The 22,560-nt window shown below is 53.7% G+C and overlaps 1 long non-coding RNA gene across 1 annotated transcript; it reads left to right on the top strand.

Annotated features, from left to right (window-relative positions):
- The first annotated feature begins 1,353 nt into the window (after positions 1-1,353).
- Positions 1,354-17,766, top strand: LOC127667693 (uncharacterized). The gene is made up of 4 exons (XR_007973917.1): positions 1,354-1,417; positions 11,725-11,806; positions 13,109-13,171; positions 17,632-17,766. It is a non-coding gene; the product is annotated as an uncharacterized LOC127667693 (long non-coding RNA).
- Positions 17,767-22,560: the final 4,794 nt, after the last annotated feature.

Below are 22,560 nucleotides of genomic sequence, written 5' to 3' on the forward strand. Positions count from 1 at the left end.
TGCCCCCCAAATGTAAATACCATACCGTTTTCTTTTTTAAAATGGGCAAAATCTCAACACTTTCCATGGCACCCAGTGATTTTCGACAGTATTAAAAAAAAAAAAAAAAAACAGAAAGAAACTACCACGCAAGGCACTTTCCACATCATTGCCTCTATATAAATTCCACTATAGACAGAAATTATACATTCTCGAGGCACAGATGGGCTGGTCTGTCATTACCACTGCCTGGTACTTGTTGGAACACACGGCATATTTTAATTGTGGAGTCAACAATTTCCAAGAACTGAGGTCAAAATAAACACGATGCACTCGTGTGGAGGAGCAGATTTATCCCAAGATCTTCTAGAAGGGCTGGCGGCGGAGCACAGTCACTTTGTTAAATTTTGTTTAGGTTTTAGTCTCTGCATACATTCCTTGGTGCATGTCATTCCTTGGTGTGTGTAGGCATTTGCACACGATGGCGGGCATTCGAGGGTCAGAGGGACAGCTTGCCGAAGTTGGTTCTCTCTCTCTGCCATGTGGTTTCCAAGAACTGAATTCAGGTTGTCAGGCTTGGTGGGGTAAGCTCCGTTACCTGCGGGGCCATCTCACCTGTCCTGGTCTCCATCTTTCAAGACTCCAAAATGCCCCGTGTCAAAGGTCCTTCCGAGTTTTAATTAATTACCGATTTCTAACCTTGTTTTGTTGTGTGAGCACCCTAATACTACCCTTAAATTCAAACTCATGGGATATGGTATTATTAAGATCATATTCACTAGGAGGAGGTTGGGCCTCTGGTTCTTCTGGGTCAACATACATGTAATTATTTTGAGACCTGCCTGCATGGAAAAAATTAAATAATAAATATTTTTAATGGTTGAAAAACACATTTAATTCCACACTTCAAAACAAAATGAATGGATCAGTTGCACAGAGTAGGTGCATGTGTGTGTGTGTGTGTATATACACATACACACACACACACACACACACACAAGATAAGGAAGAAGAGAAATTATTGGGCTGTATCAACACTCGGAGGCCAGAGCTTTTATAGCCACAATAATTTGCAGATGATGATAACTGCTTATTTTGGGAATTGTGTACATGTGATGATGTAATCATCTCTAAGTTGCACTTTCTCCCCTTTCTTATGTTTCAACACTGACCTCTGTACTTCTGGAGTCAAACGCTGTGCTCCCTGCCTACTGAGAAAGCATTTGAGGCTCCTGGTTTGGGAGAGAGGCAGGGCAGGGGTCTAGCCCACTCCTATCCTCAGGAGCTCCAGCCCACCCACCCCCACCCCTGCAGCCAATTGTTACTGAAGTCCTTCTCTGTGGTTTGTTTATGTGAAGGCTTGTACCTGTTGCTGGAGATATTAGAGAACAGTGGAGAGAAGAAAATTGATGAAATTCGCCACAGCTGGCTGGGAGTGGTGAGTCTGAGTTTTTAACCTCTTCACACTTTCCCTGTGGGTCCGTCTGTCTGTCAGCTACAGCCTCAGAGACAGGGGAATGTGTGGCTGGGCTGGCCACCGTAATGGAGGCAAAATGAGAGGGTATCTACAATGTCGTGCCAAGCGTGGACATGGCTTCAGGACCAAACGTTTAGGCCAGGAGTTCAGGGGCTTTTCACTTTTGGAAGAGCACATGCTGGGGGTGTGGAGGATTGGGGGGACATGAGCTGGGCCGGCTTTGTACTCTGTTAAATCGGTTTACTTTCAGAGCCTTGGTTTCCTTTTCTGTAGAATGGGAACAGAAAGCAGAGGCCTAACCCCAAACTAGAAAGCTTAGTTAAAGGAATGTACCAACCTCTGCTTCCTCGCTGTACTTTGGAGTCTCGGAACATTCCTAAAGCAGGGAGCTCCCTTCTCTTTTCCCTCTAGAGAGGTGAGGAATCAGAGATTCAGGCAGCGAAGCAGCTAGGTCAAGAATCAGGCCCCAGTGGGCCTTTCTCCAGGTCTCTCTGGGCCAGCTAAGGTTTTCACTAGTGCGAACCCTATACAGGTGAAACATGGATGTATACAGAGGTCCTTGCAAGAAGTACGTGCAGAAATGCATGTGCGAGTGACCTGTACAGACATACATGGGATTTTGTAGTTTCCCACTGGCTAGTATTCCGGCTTGGCCCAGGTACCCGTAGTAGACGGGCAGTTTTTACCAAGGCGGGTAGTGTCTTTTAGATATTGTCCCCCGTCTTCTTCAAGTGGACCGTGAAGCCTTACACCCTTGCAATGACTACAGTGGACAGCCTGTCAGGATCCCTGGGGGCCAGAGATGAACCTCCCTTCCCTAGACTGGAGGAAGCTGAGGTAGGTGGGGGTGGGAGACAGTCAGTCCCAGAGCAGAGGTAGTCTTAGGTACTCACAGGCCCAGGAAAGGCCCAGGCAAGGCCTGGACTTCCTTCCTCCTACATGGATGGACAGTTCCAGGCGCCGGCCATTTGCAGATCTGGAAGAGTGAGAGTGAGCCTCGGGGCCCAGCAGAGGAAATGGCGGCCCAGAGCGGGAATCTGGGAAGGCGGGCTGAGGGCGGGGAGCTGCCCGGAAGTCCTGCTTCTGCTGCTGGTCAGCTGCTGGAGGCCTTCTTATAAGGAGCCACCGAAAGGGCTGGGCCTTTCCGGACAGGTCTGTGTGTGCCTATGTTACATGCATGCTGGGCCCAGGGGCAGGGCTTGCCTGTCAGAAACACTGTAGGACCGAAGGGTCAGATGAGGTGGGACAGAGCATCATGACCCACCTTCTGATGGGACCTGGAGCTTTTTAAAGAGAGGGATGCAACATCATCCTCAGACCCCGGAGAACACTCATGTGAGTTTTTTTTTTTTTTTAAACTGGGAAACCCTTGAGTTGTTGGCTTTCTTATTGTGTACTAGTAGGAAGATCTAGGAAGCCTGAACTTCTAAGTGAGGTACTTGTTCACGTCGGCCTCAACTTTCCCCTCTGAAAGGGAGGACATCAGGCACATACATTAAGTGTCTGTGATGTCGTGGGGGCATTTGGCTAGATGTGGGGTTGCTGAATGATAGCAGTTGTGGGTGGAGCATGGAAGAGTCATTAGCATAGAGCCTTGGGACTCTCTAGGCTTCTGAGCTTGGGGAAAGGATGCAGGCTTGGAGCAGGGGTGCTCAAGAGATGGCCAGACCACACCAGTATATGCTGGAACCTCTGGCCCAGTTTCCTGGGTGCCCAGCCCTGCCCAGGATTCCTGGGGTGGGTGTGCCTCTGCTCCTGGCTCAGGCGTGGTTGGAAGGATCCTGGGATCCTGCCTGCTCTCGCCCTGCCAGGGATCAGGGGATGAACCTTACCTGGGCCTGGGCTTTCAAAGTCCTAGTTAGTCACCTATTCTGTGTGCCAGGTGCTAGAACATGGGACCTTCTGATGGACCCTTTAAGAGTCTAATATGGCTGCTGTCGGAGGTCCCTGGGACAGGGAGACACACTAATCATCCCGGGCCTTTTCTGTGAACGGAGACTGAGCCGCCCAATGCCAGTACATCAGGACACTCGAGGGCTGCTGGGTGCGGGGTTCTCAGGCCTGTATCCAGCATACTCCAGCACCCTGGGAAAGCTCTTCCCCCTGAGGCAGGGCCACTCTTAAACACATGACCCACTGGGCTATCCAGCTGAGAGGCCAATGCCCGGCACCCAAAAGTGAGCACTTCTAAGGCCAAGCATGTGACTAGGACCTCAGTTAAGTGTCAGGATAGCAAAGGAATGGCCACTGTGGTATGTGTCCAGCTGACAAGAGAGGGGATAAGACCGGGTGAGAGGCCCCGTTGGAGACCTCCATGGCTGAAAGTCTCGGCCCAGGCAAGAGCTTAGCCACAGTTGGCTATTCCCAGAAAGCACCAGTACAGGTTAGACACCACAAACAGGTCCTATTCTGAGTTCCTACTAAGTGCTAGACCCAGGCTGGGACTCATCAAGCATTTTAAAAAAAACAGCCTCCACATTCATTTCAATGTCTCCAGTTCAGTCTCGTCTGAACATCGGACCGGAGCCCATGCTGAACGCGTTAGAATGTGGGATAAACAGAGCACAGTTCCCGCCCTAGAGAGAGAAGTCCCCTTCTAGTCAGCTAACTTCTCTATACAAACAGCTCAAGGTACAGAGAGGCTGGGGAGCTTCCCACGGCCACCATCTGGACCTGGACCTCCGTTTATTTTCTGCCTGTTGGAAGCCGACCTCTGCTGGTTTCTCCTCAGACACCCCACACCAGTAAGGATCTTTCCTTTGGCCTGGAGTTCTGCTGCAGTGAGAAGCAGCTGTCCTGAGGGTCTAGGCCATGGAGGTTTGGGGTGCTGGAGACCTCTCTGACAGAACCACCATCACCTCTAGGCTGGAGTCTGCAGGCCTAAGTTTTCTGACCGTCTAGGATAGTTCCCTGGCTTAAGGTTTCTCTCCCTATATGGTCTGATGTGCTGTGCACCACACTCAGGGTAGCACTGAGAGACAAGGAAGGAACCTGGGGGTCACCATTCCCCATGGATCTGAGGCAGGGAGCTACTTGGAACTGTGAGCCTGGATGTTGTGTCCTAGGTCACAACAGGCTCATAAAAGGCTAGTTCTTCATGGTAAGTGTGTCAAGTGTAGCATACCGGGCCAAGTGTGCCTGTGGAAGGAGACCCATCAGCGCCCTCCAGAGTACAGTAGAGGACCATGTGGTGCTCTGGGTCCCCCGCCCCCACCCCATCTACCCTTTACAAGTACCAGCAGGCCTGAGGCACACAGAGCATCCACGTGGCTGGCATGACTAATGCAGATATCTTCAGGAGGACCAGGCTCCCACTGAGATGCTGTGGGCCTACTCCCTTCTGAGGAGGCTCAGGTCATGGGTTTGGGGCACCTGAGGAATCCAGAAGACTTCCCGGAGGTGGTGAACTGACAGCCCTGGGCTCTTCCCTGAAGCTGACCGCCACAACTATGGCTGCAGGGCCCCCGCGCCCAGCCCTACTCCTGCCACGTCCCAGGGCTCCCTGCCAGGCGCCACCCCCACCCCCCCCACCAGCCCTGAACAGGCCACATCTGCTGCAGCAGCCACGCCAGAGCTCCACCTCCTATCCTTGTCCCCATGGAAACCAAGGGGGGGGGAGTTAGCCACTGACTGGTTTCCATTAGAGCAGCCTGCTTTTCTGGAGCCCTGCCCCTGAGCTTCAAGGCCTCCCCAGAGACTTCTTCCTGCATTTGCTGAACACCACTCAGACTGTGCCAGGGAGCCCAAGGGTCCCAGCCCTGCACACACTGGCCAGCTTACATCAGGGATATCAGGTGGGTTCAGGGCCCTGCCAGTCACTAGGGATGCTCTGGGCCAGCTTTGGTGTTGAGACTTGGTTTTTCCTCACTGAAAACAACCACCACACAGATTTTGTGGCCCAAAGAAGCTGTGTGCCCAAGTCAGTCCTGTCTGGATTCCAGTACCCCTGCCCAGTCATAGAACCTGTGGGACCTCAGACCCCTTCAAGTCTCTGGGCCTCGGTTTACCCACTGTCAAATGAGGGGGCTTAGCAGGTTTCCTATGTCCCTTGGAGTAGAACTTAAGTAGGGAGGGAGGAAGAGGAAGAAAGGAGAAAGAAAAAACGGGAGACACACCAGCGTTAGCTGCTCTGGGTTCCCAGGCTGCGGTTTTGTTTGCTTTCAGAGAAGGGGCTTTTAAAGGAATCTCGGTCGTGGAATGCGTCTGAGATGGAGGTGAGAGAGGCCGTGCGCAAGTCAGCCCAGCCGGAGTCCTTAGCATCTGTTTGGCACCCAGTAACCCAGCTATGGATGCAGCAATAGGAAGCTTCAGTCCGGCCAGAGGGCTCCGCAAACGACCGAAGAGGTTTCCAGGGGTCAGAAACGTAGGCCTAAAATGAGGTCCCGCTTTTTAAAAACTGTGTGTTCATCCCTCAGGAGGCGGGGAGGCCTGAGAAAGGGACACTCATGTGGTGGCTTTGCAAAATTCACCTGAGGGCTGTACGTGTCTGTGGCAGGTTCAACCTGGCCTTTATGTCAGTGGCAGGGTAGCACACCACCCTCCTCCTTCATGGAATTAGGAAGCCGCATTAGAGAGTATGGGTGTACGTACTGGCACTGGCTCTAGGGTCGGGGTACCTTTTGAGCAGCCTCCAAATGGGAAGCCACTTGCATTGCCTTCAATGCCTCACCGTTTGCATCTGCAAAATGGGGACCATGACCCAGACTCTGTGTGAAGGCTAGATAAGAAGAGCCGGAAAAACAGCAGCGGGCAAGATCTACGTGGGGTCAGCATGGGGCCCTCTGGAGCCAAACAGGTCACACATCCCAGTGGCTGCTGCCTGGGTGCCGAGGCACCAGTCTGCATATTTTCTGTTTCTTTCCCTATTCAAGTGCCACGGCAGCCTCCTACCCTTAGGCCTCCTAGACTCACTGCCCATCCCTCTGTCAGGGAGAGTAGTGCAGGAACATTTTCTGACTCCAGGACTGGGTGTGGTGGCATTTTTAGGTTTCTGTCCTGGGGCCTGGGAGGAAGTCTGGATGAGGATGGATTACTTCTGGTAGCTACTGTGCAACATGCAAACCTACAACCTGGTAACAGTAGCCTGAGAGATCTGGGTAACGTGGAGTGATGGGCCTGGTCTGGGCTGATTTAGACATCCAGGAGACTAGGAAAGCGTAGGAAATGAAGGAAATTTCCCCAGGGAAGGGAGAGACAAGATAAAGGAGCTTAAGTATAGATAATTATGAAGCATGGCCTGATGATTTACCGCCAGGCGGACTGGCTCCTCTGACGGCCCCCACCACCTGTCCTTCTGCCCCACCCCCACATGTGCCCTAGAGACCAGCCCTGGGGAAAGCAGAGAGGCAGTGGGCATGGCCCCTTGCCAGCCTTTACAGTCTCCTAGGGTTGTACTCCAAGTAGGCTCTGGGCAGGAGTCACGGTGAAGGGATCCAAGCTTTACTGTGTCGGGCTCCGAGAACTCTGACCCTCCCCAGCTCCTTTATATAGACCAAGGAAAAGGGGCCATGAGATCAGGCACTTACAGACTAACCCCTTAGCCTGTACCCTGTCCACAGCTGCAGGGACCTTGGTGGACAGAGCCAAAAAGCCTGACCTTCCTACCCAAAAGAGGGTTCCCACCCATTCTCAGTTGAAGACCAATCTCCTTAGTGGGACATTTACTGTTGTTGTTTGTTTTGCAACAGGGTCTCACAGGGTAGCCCCGGCTAGTCTGGAGCTTGCTGTGTAAACCAGATAGGCCTTGAACTCACAGAGACCCACTGGTTTCTGCTCCTGGAGTCCTGGAATTAAAGGCGTGTGCTGCCGCAGCCTGTTCCTAGTGGAACTCCTGACAAGCCTTGTGTCTCTACGTCCTTTTTGTTGTGTTAGGACTCCTTGTTACCACCAAGGAGGACTCCCAGCCTTCTGCTCACCTCCTACCCTGCAGGCTTACAGCCCTGATGGTGCTTCAGCCCCGTGTCCACACTAAGAGCTCCTTGCGCAGGATGGCTGTCACCATGGTTGGCTCTTACAGCCTGGCTGAGGTGTGTTTTAGGGGAATGCTGAGAGCGAAGGCACTGGAAGGAAGGTCCCGTATGCCTCCGTGTGTGGACCTCCCAGGGTCTTTCTCCAATATCCTGAGCACGGCACCTTCTAAAGTTCGCCCACACATCAACTACAGCTCAAGAAGGCTGTTTCCTGACAGACAGGTCCTGAAAAGTTTCTGAGAGAGGACAGTCCCACTGCAGTCACCTTGTCTGCCATCTTTCTGCTTGCCATTCACCCTGAGATCTGTGATTGACATAGCGAATATGTCTTTGTCCAGCGAAGCAGGCGTCACTTGATTTTAGCTGTAGAACAAGTGTGGTCCTGAGCTCACTGTTGACCAGCGAGTAGGAGCTGTGCAGCTAGGGGCCCATTCCTTATCAGCCTTGGTCCCCACCTTCTCCGTCTGCCTCACTTTAACTCTGATATTGGTGGGTCCCTGCAAGGTTCTAGAATCCAGGTTCGAAGCAGCTGTCTTGAAAACATTCCTTGGCTTCAACCTGGGACCCAGCTTCTGAAGTTACCCTAGCGACCAGGAGGACTCACGCACAATGCTGCAGGCATCTGTTATCTTGTGAGAAACTAGGAGCCAGCCACCCACTTCCCCGGGGCCGAGGCTTCAGCTCCGTGGCTGAACTCATGCAGTGCCCAGCACAGCCCACCAGGCTTACAGCACGTGGGAACTGCTATGGGGGGCAGCTGGACACACGCACATATGTGCACACGCAGAACGGGGTGGCATGCTGGGCCAGACGGAGGGCTGTCGGCCTCTGCTTTCTCTTTTCCTCTGGGTCTCAGACTTTTGACTCATGAATGTTGCTCCTTTTGCACTGGAAGGAAAACAGTGATGAGATACAATTTGCTCAGAGATGAACGAACGCTGCCTAAATGACTCCTACATGTTTGTCCTCAAAACAGAGGCATTGCCAAAATGCGGGTAGCACTGTCCACCAGCATGCACCGAGGCTCTTACCCGAAGCAGAGGCAATTTCCAGGCACCATAGAGGCTCTATGCAATCAGTGTCCCCCTTGTCCAGATAGCTGATGACCGCAGCAGTGGTGTCCCTTTAGGGCAGGACTCACAGGTGCTAGGATGTTCTGAATCCTTTATCTGAAACAGTACCTAAAATGAAACTGAACTGATTTCCCCTGGGACCCAGGACTGTTATGTCACCGTCACAGACACTGGTATCTTTTGTGAAACTTACCTGAGCATCCCAGTTGGGTGTGCAGACGGCCTTGTGTCTGGTGGTGGCTTGATCTGTAGAATCTGGCGGGAAGTCGGCTGAGTGGGTGGATGGGAAGCACACCCCCACTGCTTTATAACTTGTCTATGAAATACGTGGGTATAGCAAGTTTAAATATACAAAAGTGTGGCCCAGAGTAAACAGGTTCCTGAAGGCCACGCAGCCTGGAAGATTCTGTTCAGCTCCTCGACTTTGGATGGAGCCAAAGCTTTCTCCCAGGGACAGTCATTCTGCCAACCTAGATGGATGCCAAGGCCCCACTGAATCCTGGATGTATACCTAATCATGGCTGTGAGCCCAGGTAGGGGTGAGGTTGAGGTGGAGCTGAGCTAGACCACTAGGACCTTCTGCCTGGTGCTTGGTCTGACAGACTCAGCACTAACTTTGATGAGCCATGAATCATAAACAATGTGGCCTTGTCACACAGGTAACTATACCACAGAACATAAACATTAAGGGACAGAGGGACAGCTTTGGGAGGGTCATCAGTAGTGTACATCTGTGATTTATTCAGAGGTTTTTGTTTTTAAAAGATTTATTTATTATATGTAAGTACACTGTAGCTGTCTTCACTTTTTCTTCTCTCTCTGTCCCCTGCTCTCTCTATCCCAAAGATTTATTTATTATATGTAAATAACACTGTAGCTGTCAGATCTCATTACGGATGGTTATGGAAGCCACCACGTGGCTTCTGGGATTTGAACTCAGTACCTTCGGAAGAACAGTCAGTGCTCTTAACCTCTGAGCCATCTCTCCAGCCCTATTCAGAGGTTCTTATTGGCAGATAATGCAGGATTTGTCAACTCGTGGATCCCAGTGGGGATCCCCTGTCCGTGGCTTTGTGGTTCCATTACTGCCCAGACCTGGACATCACTGGGCTCTGCAGTTCCATCGCTGCCATAGGCAGAGAGGGCAAAACGACACAAGGAGCGCCTGAATGCCAAGAGGAAGTCCGTGTCTGAAGTTAGAGAGAATTGGGCAAAGCCATCTACAGATGGGGTGCCCCTCGAACAGCCATTCTGTACTCTCTCACTCTGCCCACCCAGGTGCTTTCCTGGGGTATTCAGGGTGGTACCAGGTCCCTTAGAACCACCCTGGTGCTATAGGCAGGGACTCTGTACTGTCAGCATGGGAACTACATACCTTCATGTGTCCAGAGTAGGCCCAAGGTATCTTGTGCAGCCTCAGCCACTGTGAGCCTCACTCAGCCCCACCCCCACCCGCCAAGGTCTCTGGTCAACATTTCTATTTCCCATGGCTGAATGCTTCCATTCTGTGTCATGTGTCCCCGCACCTGAAGCCTGGAATTTCTAAGTTTGGACAGTGGCCTTGTTTAGAGACATGAAATTATGCTATTTAAAAATGAGGAGGGGGGTTTCTTCTGCTGACTCTGTAGGCACGCCACCCCGCCATCTTGTTTGTGGAAGTGCCTCTCTTTGAGCCAAGCAAGTGCAGGCTTTACTGGTTTCAATGCCACTGAGGTTTCTTTCCTAGGGAGGCAGTCCCGTGTTCCCCTGGTGAGACTACATTAGCCAGGCTGTGGTAGCTGTGAGTAGCAGGCAGCCGTTCCAAGATTGCTAAAGTGGGGAATCTGTGTACTGTGGACCCAGAAATGGAAAGGGTCTTACTTTTGGCCCTGGCCAAAAGAAGAGATGGGAGAGGTCTAGCTGTCAGGTAAGGTGTGGTCGGGGGACATTCCCTTCTTAAGAAATACGATCTAAAACTTGGACTTAGAGCCCCCAAGTGCTTCCTCCACCCTTCCCTCCCCTCTCTAGCTTCTCTGGGACCTTTATAGCGCTGTGTGGATGTAGAACTGCATCCAGTTCCCAGTTTTGCCTGCAGATACTACAGTTTCTGGAGATGGAGAGAGGCAAGCTGTCCCTGGTGGGTCTCAGGGCCTGGCACATCCAAGGAGCTCTCAGCAAGCCCCTCTGATCTCAAGATCTTGAGTTTGAAAAAAAAATCACTCTCTGGAGATAATGCTATAAGCAGTGACGTGACAGACCTCATTGCTTATGGCTTGTCTGCAAAAGAGTCGTCTCTCGTCCTATAGTGACTAGATCTGGAGAAGGCCATAATTCTAAGAGACTATCCGGAGCCTTCTTCCAATCAGAGTTCGTGGACTCTAGATTTCTGAACCACAGTGGGCTCCAGGGCAGGGAAGAAGCAGTTAATTCTGCCCAAGGCCAAACACCCCAGGTATAGAGGGAGAAGGGAAAGCCTGGGAGTCATTCTGGCCAGGGCTGACTCCTGGCCTTGGTCTCCTGCTGTCAGTCTTGGCTTGTCCCCCTCTCTGGCTTGCAATGACTACTGAAGATACTTCTTGGTAATGACCCAAAGTCCTGTTTGTACTTCATAAACCTCAGCTACCCAGTGTCTCGTTCTCAGAGTAAGGCAAGTGATGGGATGCTTGTGGTTGCCAGGCCCTGGATATGTGCTAGTTGGAGAACACTCAGGCCTCAAAGTCAGGTCCATAGCGTCAGTGTAGGCATTGTGAGGGGAGGTGGAGGGACCCCCAATCTGATGCAGTTCAGGCAGGAGTGATCCATGGTGGCAGAAGAACATTCTGGCCACAGGGAATTATGGGTACTGCAGTGGGGCTGGAGCGAAGGGAGGGTCTTAGCCTGGCACTAGCAGCCAACCCTATGATCCCTTCCTTCCTCTAGTCACAGAGGGCTCTAGGGAAGGGGGTTAAGTCTTCTGGGCTGCCTAGGAACCATGGCAGGGAGTTGGTTTGAGATGTGGGTCTTGGCAGGCTGGAACTGGTTAAAGCCAGGCATGGCTTTCAGTCCTGTTCCCAGTCTCTTGTGACCCAAAACTCCAGGCCTGTGGTGCCAAGGTCACGGTAGATAATGTATGCGCCTTCTTATCTACAGATGGTTCTGGGAATAACTGAGGAAGAGGTCACATTACCCCTGACCCTTCTCTGCAACCGCCCGAGACACGTGACCTGCCAAGCTGACACCTCTGTTTTGATTTCCTTATGTCTTGCAGAACCTGGATGCTCCCGAGGACCCCCCAGGAAAGGAAACACCTGTCGTGTGTATCAGAAGACCCCGTACAGCCTCACACACAGGTAGCTGTCTACCCCACTTGGGCAGAGAAGGGCTCACTCCATCAGAAATAGTCCTGGAGACGATTGTATGCTGGCAAACAGGAGGCCACAGTTGCTCTTTCAGAGAAGCCAGGACCTGTCTTGTCCTCAGAGACTCAACCTGGTGCCAGACCTACCCTGCCCCCAGCTCCTCAGGGGCTCAGCCTGGCCTCCAACCAGTGAGAGAGAGCCTTGCCCGGGACAGGACTGGAGATAGTGCCAAGGATTCCGGGTCCCTGTCCCAGCCCCGCCTTCCACCCTGTGGGCTATGATGGCCTGAGTTGTCCTCTTGAAGCAGATGGAATTCGGCAGGGACAGATTTGCCTGTGGCGGAGGGCAGGATTAGCTTCGAGACAGCCTCTTGTAGCCCAGGCACACAGTAGGTACCCCTGGCCCTATCCCCCAGCCCCATGCACTTGCCATTTCTCCAGATGGGCTCGGTCAATGTTTAAGCCTCAGGGTACTGGTCCACAAAATGGCCAGGGATACCTGCTGATGGAGAGCAGGGGGCTGTAGAGTGACTCCTAGAACACCTGTAGCTTGGAGTGAAGGCCCCTGAGAGCTGGACTCAGTCTTTTGGAAACAGTACGTGCCCTGAGGTGGCAGAGACTGTGTCACGGCTTTCTCTAGCCTTCCCCCAGCCAGCTCCAGCAGGCTCAGAACCAGCTGTCCATCACTTAGAGTCACCCAGTTGGAGTCTACGCACACCTGTGCTACTAGAGGTGGTGAAGGCATTGTGTCTGCCTCTGTCCGGGGGATGAGGCTGCGCTGCCTTCTCTCAAGCTATGACTAAGAAGGGCCCTGTATCAAGGAGCCCAGACCTGTGGGGCTCTGCGGCTTCAAGTTAGTGTCAAGGAGCATGTGCAAAAGGCCTTGTCAGTTGGGATGACTGTAGCTACTTGGAGGCCTGGGCCTGCCATCCATCACTTAGATAAGGCAGGGCGTCCACTCTGCCTTTGGCAGGATGCTTCCCAGGCCCAGATCCAGTCTGGCACATTCAAGAGGTGCAGTTCCAGCCTTGCTAACTGAATCCTAGAGCCCCGAACTTTCCATGGCTCCCCAGTCTAAGCTCATGACACAAAGACTTCATGGCCCAGGGTCTGTAGGCCACAGGTGATGAACTAGTCTCCTGGCCTTGAGCTACCGTGAGTTCCAGGTGGCTTCTATGCCATTCCCGGGCCTTTTGAGGAGCCCTCAGGTTGGGGTTCACAGGAAACAATATAAATGCAAGAAAGGGGCTTATAGATGCACCTCAGCACCTAACTAGTGTTGCTTCTTCTCTAGGCACCGGCCTCTTGACAACTTCCCCAGGTGACTCCTAGAACTCAGCGACCATGTCCAGCTCAGGTTAGTGCAACATTTTGGTTCTTTATAGGACTCAGGGCCACCTAGCCCAATCCTCCTGGATTCTGCTGGTCTGCATGTGCTAGGTCTTGGCTGTGCCTTCTCAACTCCTGCCTGCCTCTTTGAGGGACTCTAGGATGTCCAAGCATATCCAGATGTACCCAGAAGTCTAGACTGGGCCATCTCCCAGCCCCAGCCATCAAGAAGGAGATGGGAAAAGAATGAAATGGCCCCAGGACGTTTGCATCACCTGCAATATCACTCAGGGCTCAGTGGCAAAGGTCCTGCTTCTGCTGCCATGGATACCTCGCAGTTATGACAGGGGACCTGTGTACCTGAGATATCTTGTGCTCAGAGGTGGTGGCCAGCCTGGGCAATGTGCTCACACTTGACCCTGCCCCTTGGAGGCTGACCCCAAGCTTTGGACCCACCCAGATGAATCTAGGGATTCGATGTGGCCATGCCAGAGGGCAGTCAGGGCCCCACACCATCTCATATAAGTCATAGTAACCTCCTGCCTATGGTTTTGGGACCCCTCTGCTATCCGTGCACTGGTGTGTATGGGCTGCAACACACACTCCCCTTGTCTTTGTGTCTATACCTGGGGTCAGGGCTGTTAGTGTCTGAGAGTAGGGCAAACTTAGACAGCCAGGGAGGAGGCTCTAGGACTTGGCAGATGATACAGCACAGGAGAGGGGGTACAGGCAGAGATGGAAGAGAGGCTGGGCAGAGCATCTGGATATACCCCAAAGTGTAGTTGGCCCAGGTAGCCTGAGGGACCTAGTAGCTCTTAGCCAAGGTGCTCTGGTTCACACACGCTGGGATTTCTTGGGTACCTACCCTATACCACACCTGCATGTGGTACCTCCATCCTCAGCCTGAGGCAGCCAACCTCCAGTATATGTAATCCCTTCAGTGTCCCATGGGTGCAGATGGACCTCTAAAGTCCAGTGGGAAGGGCTCAGGCTGGCAATGCTCCCCTGGGCCTCTGAGTCCTAGATGCTAATGTGTGTTGAAGGCTGGGCTCCAGGAACAAGGGTGGGAGTCCCAGAAGAGTCCCGGCTCAAGACATGAGGAACATCTAGAAAAGAAAAGGATGGGCTGGCTGGGGGTAAAGTGGTCAGTCTTGGTCTGTGACCCAAAGTGCAAGCAAGATGAGGCTGGATGCATACAGTAGGTGCTTACTCAGTGTTTCAGGGACCTCTCTCTACTTCCCATAAACAAAATCCTTCTTTCCAGGGACTTCTGGGTAGAGAGAGTCAGTCCCATCTCACCTGTGGCCTGGAGACACTGGGCCATGAGGTCTTCAAGTCACGATTTTAGACTGGGGAGCCTTGGAAAGTTTGGGGCTCTAGGATTCAGTTGGCAAGATTGGAACTGCACCCCTTAAATGTGCCAGACTGAATCTGGACCTGGGAGGTCTGCACATAGGCAAGCCCTTGCTTGGCCTTGCACCCTACCCACGCTTCTGTAGCTGGCCATGAAGCCCGCCATGCTCAGTGCTTACCAGTGAGTAGCCAGCTGCAGGAGCCCAGCCCCGCAAGAGGTAGCCACATGGCTTCGCTTAGTTTCTGAGGATGGCTGGCTTTCTGAAGGGACCCGCCTATCCCATAGGTGCTCTTGCTAGAAAGAGAAACTGAAGCTTGTGGGCAGTGGGCTGGACCCCCAAGGCAGAGAAGCACACTGGAAATCATATTCAGGGTTTCCAGATTCCCAGGGTCGAGAGGCCAGCTGCCCGAGTGGACTTGCTGGGTTGGGAAAGGACACAGACCCATCTGATGGCCAGATACTCTTATACATTTCTAGATAAGGTCTCTAGCCTGGGCTGATCTGGAACTCTGTATGTAGTTGAGGGTGACTGTGAACTCTCTATCTTCCTGCCTTCACACCTTGAGTACTTGGATTCCAAGTGTGAGCCGCTACACCCGGTTTATACAGTGCTGGGCATGGCGCATGGGCTCCAGGGCTTTCTAGGCAGGCACCCCACCGTCTGACCCTGAGCTCTAGATCTTAAACATCTTTAAAAGATATTTTAGAAATGATGTGTATCAGTGTTTTGCCTTCAAGCATGTCTGTATGCCACATTTGTGCCTGGTGCCCACGGAGCCTAGGAGAGAGCATTGGATCCCTTGGAACTAGATTTAGAGATTGTTATGAGCCACCATAGGGGTGCTGGCTCTTCCTGTGTCTCCTTTTAGTCTCTCATTATTTCCCAGGATCCTCTCTTCCTTCCTGTGTCCCACCCCCTATTTCCTGCCTGAGCTCATTGGCTGTTAGCTTTTTTAATTGACAGGGGTTGTTTATAAGGGATTCTTTCTACACAGTACCGTTGAACGGATGGGGCTTGAACCCCAGAACTCACAGACAAGAGGCCCTTAGTTTTTAACAGGGGCCACCTGCTGTCACACTCTAGAGTTATCCGGACAGCTATAATTACACACATGATGACTGGTGGAACCCACTCTTACCACGGGACCATGTACTCTCACCACGTGACCGTGGCAGTTCCGTGATGCGGACTCCACTTGCTTCCACTTTGTCACAGCCCTGCCCTGGATGCATGTGAATGGTCCCTATCAGAGTCCCGAACCCTTGGAGTAGGAGTTGCATCTCTCTAGGATCTAGTCACCCTACAAGGTGGGTCCTACGATTGTGACACCACTGCCTCCTGGGCCTCAGACTACCTGCCTGTGAAAGAGGATTGTTCTCCATGCAGATTTTTGCTTTGCATAGGTCAATATGAGGCAGCCTGAGGTAGGACCTACCCCCCTCCCCCCCCACCCCCACCCCCCGTGCCCCTGCCCCTCCTCCCCTACCCCCAGAGCTGTCCTCTCTGCATCTAGTTTTCAACTGGATTCTGAATAAGAGAGAGACTAAGGATGGGAAGGAGCACAAAGGAGCCCAACAGCCCCTGGATCCGCCCTTCTGTGGGGCTCTGGCTGGTCACTGAGTCCCTACTGCCCTCTGCCTAGAGAGGCTTGGAGAGCAGCCATGGCGAGTAGGCAGTGGAACCCCTGGCTGGTCAGCGGACGGAAAAGGGGATATGACTCGATGATGGTGCTTGTTTACACAGCGGCTGAGGCAGGATGGGAAAGCCTCTAGGGCCTTCTAGCTGGAGCCAGAGAAAGTGGGGGCAGGGCAGAGCCGTGCATTCCTGAAGTAAGTCCTCCTGAGATCCCAGTTGATGGCCATCTTGGCCACTGATCTCTCGACCTGTTGGCCCGAGACGTGACTGACCTACCTGGACCACCCGTTCTAGGAGGACAGGTTGGCACCTGAGCCCCCTGGCTTGAAGCCTCCCCAACATGGGCAGATAAGGACATATCCTGCAGAAAAACTAGGGCAGAGAATTGTAACCCAGAAGAGCACAGGCCTACAGTGTTCTTTGACAGGCACACCATGGGCTACCAGGAGCCCCTTAAAGGGAGGTGTGGGAGTTGCTAGAAGTCCTGAGCATGCTTAGAGCTTCTGCAGGAGGAAGGCTCTGGAAAGGGCTTGTTTGACACAGTTTCTCTGACCAGACCATCTCAGGCCTTAGCACATTGTTTCCATTTAGGTTGTTCTTCCTCTTCTCTGCCAGGCACACCCCCCCCCCCACCCCCGTCCTACCCTCTGACTTCCACAGGCCTTTGTCTTCCAAGGGCGTCACAAAATGGCCGACATTGCCGTCCGCCATTTTATAGCTGAAACCAGCAGTAGCCTTGAAGAGGAGGAGACCCCTGCTTCCCGCCTGCCCTGAGTGGCCTGGACAGAGCCCAGGACCTGCCCCCACAATGTTTGGCTTTGGCCATGGCCACCCTGGCCTTGGCACAGCCAGCTTTTGGCAAGGCAGCCGGGGAGTCCTGGCCCCTTACCCAGTTCCACTTATTCCTTGCTACCCTCCGAGGCTTTGTCACCGAGCAGACAGAAAGAGAGGCGGTACATCATGATCGGGAAAGCCAGCCACTTACACTGTACTTTAAGAGGAAGTCTTTGGCAGGGGTGGGGTCAGTGCCGATGATGTCTATATTGTGGCACTGGGTTTCTGAGTGGAGCCATTCACAAGCGTAGGTTTGAGTTAGGTCCTCTTGGAGACGAAATCCTCGGGTGTCCAAATGCCCCTCATACCCAAGGACCTTGGGCCCTCCTCGCTGAGCATGGTCAAGAATCCAGGGTTTCCCAGTGGCCAGTCTCCTGGCCGGGCTAGCCTATGATATTAAGCAGTCCAGGTGCTTGCCAGACAAGGCTGCTTTACTCCCAGAGCATCAGGGCCATGCACCAGGCCACCGAGGTTCTGAGGTACAGGAAGCTTTTCCTTACTACCCCAACACAGCTCCCCCCCCAAAACCTAGCCCCACCCCCGCCCCATTCCCCATGTAGTGCCTGCCTGGTTCAGCATCTCAGCTCAGCAGGGATCCACTGTAAGCCCCCTAAGAGCTTCCTGTGCTTGTTAACAAGCTCACCTTGTTCCTCTGCCTTCCCAGAGATCAGAAGCAGCACGTCCCAGAGCGATACCGTAATGATGGGCCCACAATACAACCGGCTGCCTTGGTCTTTGCCATGTTGACAGTCCACTCCAGCTTCCCAAGGTAGGACAACTGGGGACATGCCCTGGGAGCTGGGAGTGGCTGGACATCTCTCCTGTGATGGGAGGAGGGGCCCTTAAAAAGAAACCACACGAGGAGGTCGTTCCAAGTAGGGAGGGGTACAGGATAAAATGCCTTTTGAATCGTCTTGGGCAGCATGGGGTTACTTGGGTTCCTGCCTGGCCCTGTGCTCTTTGCCAGGGTACCAAGAAGCCATGTAGAGAGAGACAAGGTGTCTCACTTAGAAAGCTAGCTGCGTGCTGGCCCTCCTTCCAGAGACCCAGCAGAATGTTCAAAATCTACCTGCCCAGACCAATGTCTTCCCCTGTGCCAGGCCAGGAGGGAACCTCCTGGCATCTTGGAGAAGAAGCATCCTAGAACAGGAAATGTCTCCCAAGGAAGGGTGAGGCCCAGGCGAGCTGATTGAGGGGGACCGTCAGAGAGAGGGCAGAGTATAGTCTCCACGATGTTACGTCCGTAGCCATCTCCCTGTCACCTTCCTGTGACCCAGATGAATCTTGATTAAGAATATCTACAGATGAACACACCTTCGTGGCCGGAGCTGGTGGCCTGTAGCCTAAGTGTCTAGCTCCAGGTTGAGTCCAGGGAGCAGGGGAGGCCCTGCACAGTGGCCTTTCCCTACTGTACCCCGGCCGTCTGCCTTAGGCAGAAGCCAGCAGCTTCCTCCTGGCTCCTGCCACTGTCTGTATCAGACAGCTATCTCACTAGCTCTCCAGAGAAGGTACGTGGCCAACTGACTTTGCCACAGACCCTATTTCTAGATAGGGCGGGCGAGACTCAGATATGGGCCTCCTCGGCCAGCTGAGACCTTGAATCTTCCTCTTTCTCTCCTGAGTTTTGCTATGCTAGGGGTGTGGCGTGACACCAGGGCACCTCCGACCCTGAGTCTACACAAAGCCCAGAGCAGGTTGGATCCATCTTGGGATCAGCATGAGGTGTGTGAGGCTGGGAGAACCAGGTCTAAAGCATTTAGATGCTAGCTCCGGGCTTGACCCTGGGTAACAGGCATACTTTCGGAAGAGGGTGCTCAAGCCCTGTACGACACCTTCCAGAGCATTCCGGTCTGAAGCTGGGGAGACTCAGCGAAGCCCGGGTCATCTGCACTCAGATACGATCTTGTAATGTCCAGAGGGCCTCAATCTCTAAACCTCTCACAAAGGCGCTGCTTGTCTTGAGATTTTTTTTTTTTTTGTTCACCCCTAACATGCCTCTCCTAGCTAGAACTAAGATGGTGCTCAGTCGGCATGGCCTGCCTCTGGGCACACCGACCCATGCCTACCCAGTAAGCGTGCATCTTTTTAACTTTATGGGCCGTGTTCACAAGGAGATCCGCCTTCTGCCCAGCCGGATGCCACCCCTCCCAGCGTTCCCAGACTCGCTGTTGGCACGGCCTACTGAGCAGAGACACTGGCCGCTTTATGGGAGAAACCTAATCAGGGAGGCCAGGAGAGGGGGGCTACCATGGGGGGGGTCTGGCTCTTGGTGGCCCCAAGCCAAGCCTGAGGTGACTTCAGGGTGACACTGTCTGTCTGCCTCTCTCCCTCCAGACATCCGCCTAGCCCTGAAAGGGCCACCTGCCTGCCTAGGCCTTTGGCGCACCTGTCCTGGCCAGCCTGGCTCCTCCCCCAGGCACCCTGCCCATGGGAGGACTGGGACAGGGCTAAGAGGTGGCAGCTGGCAGCTAGCAGGGTGTCTGCTGACTGCTCACTCCCTGGTGACCTGTTCAGGAGCGCCATTCATGTGCAGTGCCCACCCCGCCACTGGCCCTCCTCCTGCCCATCCCCACTGGGTCCCTTTAGTCTGTTTTGGGACCCCTTCCTTGTTACTCCATGAGAAAGGAGGCATTTCTGTGGGTCTCAGCCACCAGGCCTGACGCCAGCAGTCGAGGCCTAGCTGTTTCACAGGTGGGCTTGGCACATCTGAACACTCCCCAAATATGGAACTGGGCCTTTTCCTCCTCCTTCACAAATGGCTCCAGAGATGGCCAGAGACCCAGAAAGGGTGACCCTCCCTGATGTCTTGTGGAACCAGCATAAGCACCCCACCCCCCAAGGGCAGAGCTGCACTGGAACTGAAGAGACTGTGGTAGCCATGCCTGCTACCAGAGTGTGGAGAGGCACTGTGAGAGGAATGGGTCTAAGACAGGAGGCACCTGTGGGTCAGCCTCACCAGATGCAAAGCCAGCCCCCCACCCCCCCCCCAATCCCCCACCCCCCAGAGAGCAGGAGCCTTGTGGAAAGAAACAGGAAAAACAGGTCAGCGGTTCCTGGCAGAGGGACAGACCAGGGCAAAAGCCAGGAGGTGGGGAGGACCTGGGAGATGGCCAAGAAGGGCAGAGGAGGCTTGCCCAGGGCATTTCGATGCTTTGCGGGTTGGGGGCAGGGCTGATGGGCACAGTGGAAGGATCAGAGAAAGGGTGTCAGCGTGACAGATATCTTGGCTGTCTTGGGGGTACAGGCGAGGCTGGTAGTCAGGGGAGGGGGCTTTCCCACTGTGTCCTCACCGGACCCTCAGTAACCAATGAGCTCATCTTCCCATTGGCTGCATTCTCATAGCTGGGGGGGGGGGGTAACAAGGCTTGCAACAAAGCACTCGGTCTTGATGGATAGAAGTGGGCAGATCCCTGTCTCCATATTCTGTACCCCAGGCTCAGCTCCAGAACCCTTCAGCTGGCCGGGCCTCTCCCTCACTACCGCCTTGTCCCCGCTTGGCCTTCCGTCCTACTGCTGGCTCTGCTGTGATGTTTTGGACCCAAGGGAGGTAGGGTAGTGTTTCCATTCATGGTGTAAGTCTGTGGTCCACTGAGCCCCTTCTCTGGGTCGCTGCTCTTGGGAGAGTTCAAGCCCCGTTTGCCCTAATGTCCTAGGGAAGTTGTACCTCACTGAGAGGAGATTAACTCTCCTTCCAGAGTCCACTTAACTACCACAGACCAGTGTGCATGAGTCAGATGTGAGCCTGACCCTCACGGCGCTTCCCCCTCCCTCTCCCCCACCCCCTCTCCTTCTCTCTTCCTCTCCCTCTCTGGGCTCCACAGTATCCAGTCATCAGCCAGGCAGGACACTGGCCACCCACAGAAACATGCTTGGTCACCATGGCTGAAGTTTGAGCATAGTCTCTGACCCACATGCCCGGCACAGGGTTGAGCTTAGAGGCCATTCCATGCCAGGCTTTGCATGCCAAGTGTCACCAGGCCAAAGTCAGCCTGGATGAACATTGTGCTATAGGATGTTAAGGAGCAGTCAGGGGAGGCCGCCAGGGGCCAGGTTTTCTCTCTTCCGAAGCTGATGATCATTGCTTTCGTTTCTAACCCCTAAGGACAGTCCAGAAGTGGGACCAAGCAGGAACTTCTGCATGCTGCTGGCTCCCCTGTGGTGAGTAGGGCCCCACTGTCCCATGGGAGGCTTCAGAGTGAGGAAGGCTAGGGTCAGAGCCACATCCCTGTCAGCGCTCCAAGACCTGCCCTCAGCGTGGATGCCTTTACCTGGGGGCCTTGTGCTACCCCCACCCCCACCCCTGCCCTGAGTATTGTGCCTCCCCGAGCAAACCACCCCAGATGACTCATCTACTCACGATATAATATGATGACCTTTGACCCCATGTTGGCCCACTTAAGCTGGACCTGGTTTAACAGAGATGCGATTCCATTCATTACTGGCTCCAAGTGGAAGAGACGTAGCCTCCCATGAGTCTACAGGCTCATGCCTTTCAGGTCGCCCAGCCTTGAGAGGCCTCTGGGGACCTCAGATGAGGTCCCTCTCTTTTCTGTACCCTAGCACCATTACTCAGTCCCCCCAGTGTGATCCTAATACCCCCCAGGCTAACTGCCAGGAGGTCTTGCCTAGAGAAAGGCCCAGATGAGGGAAACAGAGTCACATCTGTTCCCATGTTGGGCTAAGGCACAGAGGGTAGCAGCCCACTGCCCTTCCTAGAGCTAGGATGCTTGTCTCCTGGTATTTCTCTCCCACAGTTTGGGCTCTGTAAGGCTTGTGTGGCAATGAAGCCCACATTCAGGGAGGCTCACCAAGTGCAGAACAGGCACTTTCGGGTTGTCACAGTGGCAAACACCGGCCTCCGGTGGATTGCTAAGTCGAGTGGCTGAGGAGATGCTGAGAATCCCCAGGGGTCAGCTAAAAGGACCCCACAGAAATGCAAGATGGAGTCAGAGGAGGCAGCAGAGACCTTTCAGCTCGGTACCAGTTCATGGTACCGGTGTCCTGCCAGCCAAGGGCAGAACCGGAAGTGTTGAGAGACCTGGGGCTGATGCACGTCCTCTCTCCTCCTTCAAGGTGCTCCTGGGGAGGGGGGTCTCAGATGGAGATGGCCAAAGTGGCCTCTAGCCATGCCACCACATCCGGGCACATCCTGGGAACTGACAAGGTTAGCCATGGCCAGACAGCCTACAGAGCGGCTAAGCAGTGTGCGGCAGCCCTCAGCCTTCTCACCTGGTCCGCCCATCGTAGATGGGGAACATCAAAGGGGCCCCCAGCCCACTCCCTTCCCGTGCCGTCCAGTCCCGCCTTGCTGGCTCTGCTTGGCCCATCCTTGAGGATATTTGACCTGCCTTTAGTGAAAGGGTCCAGGCTTGAGGCAGAGGATGGCGCCCCCCCCCCCCCCCCAGTGTCTCAGCTTTCCTGGGGCTTGGGAGATGAGTGGTTCCTATCACCAGGCCACTCCAGCCCTCTGGGGCCTTCCTTGTTCCCAAGCTACTCTGCCCCACAGACTCCAGATCTAGGTACATGATGTGGACTTAGGCCTAATGACTTCATTTTGACCCAGGGCCTTTGGACTTGTTCCTTGACCCTTGGC

This window comes from Apodemus sylvaticus, chromosome 17 (genome assembly GCF_947179515.1).
Source record: "Apodemus sylvaticus chromosome 17, mApoSyl1.1, whole genome shotgun sequence".
Lineage (NCBI taxonomy): Eukaryota > Metazoa > Chordata > Mammalia > Rodentia > Muridae > Apodemus > Apodemus sylvaticus.